The following is a 209-nucleotide window of genomic DNA, read 5'->3' as shown; positions in this document are numbered from 1 at the left end:
ACATTAATTATTTATCGTGTGCAAACTTTCGTCGCGTGGCAAGCGTTGCCGCGACTGTGTACAGAAGTCACTATAGTAAAAAAGTAACGATACAAGTAAGGATGAATTTCGTTACTCGTAACTAAAGAAAATGTAACGCCGTTACTTTTTCGTTACTGATACAAAAAAGTAACGGCGTTACCAAATCGTTACCAAAAAAAGTAACGAAA

The sequence above is a fragment of the Odontomachus brunneus genome, unplaced genomic scaffold (genome assembly GCF_010583005.1).
Source record: "Odontomachus brunneus isolate Ranch 3 - 2012 unplaced genomic scaffold, Obru_v1 Obru_scaffold_062, whole genome shotgun sequence".
Lineage (NCBI taxonomy): Eukaryota > Metazoa > Arthropoda > Insecta > Hymenoptera > Formicidae > Odontomachus > Odontomachus brunneus.
The sequence above is the reverse complement of the archived record's forward strand: the minus strand, read 5'-3'. Positions refer to the sequence as shown.